Below are 3,132 nucleotides of genomic sequence, written 5' to 3' on the forward strand. Positions count from 1 at the left end.
TCTCCTCTTTGTAACCGAAGAGTCAAGAAATGTGAGAAACGTGCCCTGTGTTACTTATTTGGGAGCCGAAAATTTATGCCCAGCTGAAAGCGCCCGGGGAAATATTACATCAGATGAAATGACAATGATTAAAATCAGCTTCTCCCCCGCCCCCTCCCGAGCCCGGAGGAGGCCCGGGCGCCGCGTGGCCGGCCGGCGGGGGGCGGGGGGCTGGGCGGCGGAGGGCGCGGGGGCCCGGACGCACCGCTCCCGGGAGGGTCCTGGCGGAGGCCCCGGCGGGAAGGCGCAGGCTCCGGGAGAGGCGGGTGGGGATCGCCCGGCGAAAGGAGGGGAAACAGCGCATTTTTGTCGCCGAGCGCGGCAGGCGCGGGCGCGCGGAGCTAATTGCGACTCTAATCCTCTGCCCCGCGGCGCAGCCGAGCCCCGAGCCAGGAGTCGCCGCGCGCTCCCGCTCGCGCTCGCCGCGCTGGGTAATTTGGAGCCGGATCGCTGCCCTTTGCGTCGGGGCTCGGCCGCGACGGGGCGCGGGCTACGGACTGGGGTGGGGGGCTGATTTTCTCGCCAGCAATCAGGGAAGGCCGCTGGAGAGAGAGGAGGGAGGAGAGGAGGTGGGAGCGGCGGGAGGGCAGCCGGAGAGCGGCGCGAAGAGGAGGCGGAGGCGGCGGTGGCGGCGGCGGCGGCCGCGAGGAGGGGAGGAGGCGAGGGGAGGGCGGGGAGGGGAGGCCCCGGCGCGCCGCGCCGCGAGGGGCCGCGCGAAGCGGGGGCCGGGGCGGGAGGGGTGGGTGGGGGGAGGGTTGGGGGCGAGAGAGAAAGTAACTCCAGGACGAGACCGGAGCGACCCGCGCAGCGAGCATAGGCGGCGAGGCTGCGCCCGGCGCCCGAGACCGGCGGCTGCGGGGGGCGGGGGCTGCGCCCGAGCCCGATCCGCCGCTCCGGCTCCGAGGTAAGCCCCGCGCGGACGGCCACCGCTCAGCGCCGCGCACCCCTGTCCCCAAAGTGGCGGCGATACCGAGAAAGTCGCTCGGCTGGGGTTCGGACCTGGGTGGGGGCGGCTGCTTTGTCCCGGTGCCGGGCGGCGGGGGCTGGCGGCGCGGGGGCACCCAGCACAAAGGCCTGGCGCGGGAGGGGGGGATTGCCCACGTGGGCTGGCCCTAGCCCCGGGTGGACCCTCCCCACGCGGGCGGGCGCGGAGCTTCCGGCCGCGCGGGGCGGGATGTGGGGGGGTGTTGCAGGTCCCGGCACTCGGGCCTCAGTGCAGGGCCGAGCGCCCTGCAGGGCCAGCGAGTTTCCGGGGTCAGAACCGGGCTCACGCAGCTGGGGCTTTGGGGCGCACAGGGCCCGGCTTGGCGCCCAAATCAGAAAAAGTCTCTAACGGGACAGATGTGCGTCCTCTGACGCCCACCCCCCGCGTCCGAGACGGGGCGGGAGGGGCGGGCGAGCTGGTAGTGGTCCCAGGTGCACGGGGTCGGGGGCCCAGCGCGCCGCACGGAGACGCGGTGGTCGCCTCCGGCTGGGGCTGCCCGCGGGTCCTCCCTGACCTGGACGCGCGCACGGGGCACACACTCGCAAACGCCCCTCTCCCGTAGCCCAAACGCCTTTCCGTCCTCCCGCGCCCCCCACCTCGACTGCAGAAAGATAAGCTTCAAGTTTTCACTCCGTGTCTCAAATGTGCATGAAGGAATTTAACTGCACGAGTGAATAACAGCATTAGTTTCAATTAATTTTTTTTAAATTCCGGCAACAATAAACTTTGAGAACAAAAGCGCTTTTACGTCCTTAATTAGGCGAGCTTCCCATCTGTGGTCTCTAAGTGTCTGCCTCTTGATTTAACTTTGTCCTCCGCCCCGCCCCCGCCGCACACCCCTCCCCGCCCTGCCAGGCACTTCGGGTTCCGTGGCCACCCCCGCCCCGCGGCGCCGCCGGCCTTGGCCCAGCCGGCTCTGGCCGCCCCGAAGTTCACACCGGCCGGCGGGCTCTGCGGCGGGGCTGGCGCGCACCAGGTGGCACGCTCGCCCCCCTCCGGGCCCACTCCCGCCACCCCCACCCCCAGGACCATTCTGCAGGCCCCTGGCACTCTAGCCCGCGGCTGGCGCCCAGGGCGCAGAGCTGAAGGGAGCTCGGGAGGCGCCTTCTGTTTACCTTTTATGGTTAAAATAACAGCTTAGCAAAGAAGCGACTTCACGAAGAAGCGATTTAGTGAAATCGTCTCAAGCTGCCGCAGCTCAGCCAGTTTAATGACCCCCAGAGAGCTGAACAACTGCGAGCACAATGGGACACAAAATCATTTTGTGTGTAAATGAGCGTGGCATTCTGCTCGCTTCCCTCTGCTCGGGCGGGCGGGGCTCGGCGGCGGCGGCGGCGGCGGCGGGCGGGCACGGGACCCGGGGCTCCCACCGCAGCTCCGAGAAGCAGGTCAGTACCTAGCCAGTTTTGAATCCCGCAGGCCCCGGAGCACACCACACCGCGGAGGCCCCTGCAACAGGCGGTTTGGGCGAGCCTCGGGACGGCCGCTGCGCGCTGGGGCTGGGTCGTGGGGTCGGGGGTTTGCTGGTGGTGTTGAAGGACTGAACTTGTGTCTTACTGCCACCCACTTTTGTGCTTCTGACCGCAGCAGTGGTGTCCGGGAAAGGTCGTTGTCCTGCACAGATGCGTTTGCCCGAGGCAGCCCTGGAGGTTCTGGTCGAGGCGTAAAGCCTGGGGCTTCCAATGGTGAGTTTCTGGTTTGCTGTGAACATCAGGTTGCGCTTGTGGTGGAAAAGAGGCTTGGATGACAATTGGACTGAAGAGCTTTTGTGATGGGTACTTGGTGTTAAATGTCACTTGAGTCGCGTTCCTGGTAGTTGGGAAAACATTGCGCAGTCCGCTTTGATAGAATTTCCATCGGAATTCCTTCCAGCACAGTTTATCCTCAGTGTGGCTTTCCTTCTGACTCCTCCCCCAGCAGAGCTTCCCAGGGCAGGATCACCCATCCTGAGATCTGTTTTGGTCTCAAAGAACTTCCTTGAGATAAGTGACCTGCTTGGCTTTTCTGAGCTGGCCAGAAGTCAGGAATGTCACAAGCAGCAGACCCTGAGTAAACCCCAGTGAGAGTATAAATTAAATATCACTGTCTAGTAGCAAACCCCCCCCCCC

At 65.9% G+C, this 3,132-nt stretch overlaps 1 protein-coding gene across 2 annotated transcripts in view; it reads left to right on the forward strand.

Annotated features, from left to right (window-relative positions):
* Window positions 1-821: 821 nt before the first annotated feature.
* The window catches only part of KCTD15 (potassium channel tetramerization domain containing 15), a 16,986-nt gene continuing 14,675 nt past the window's right edge, over window positions 822-3,132 (forward strand). The window contains exons 1-2 of one of the 2 annotated variants that reach the window (XM_040633713.1): window positions 822-943; window positions 2,612-2,709. The gene's annotated coding sequence lies outside the window, so the exon portion shown is untranslated. The remainder of the gene's footprint in view (window positions 944-2,611; window positions 2,710-3,132) is intronic. The other variant, XM_040633714.1, reaches the window with a different exon arrangement.

The sequence above is a fragment of the Ursus maritimus genome, unplaced genomic scaffold (genome assembly GCF_017311325.1).
Source record: "Ursus maritimus isolate PB19 unplaced genomic scaffold, ASM1731132v1 scaffold_19, whole genome shotgun sequence".
Lineage (NCBI taxonomy): Eukaryota > Metazoa > Chordata > Mammalia > Carnivora > Ursidae > Ursus > Ursus maritimus.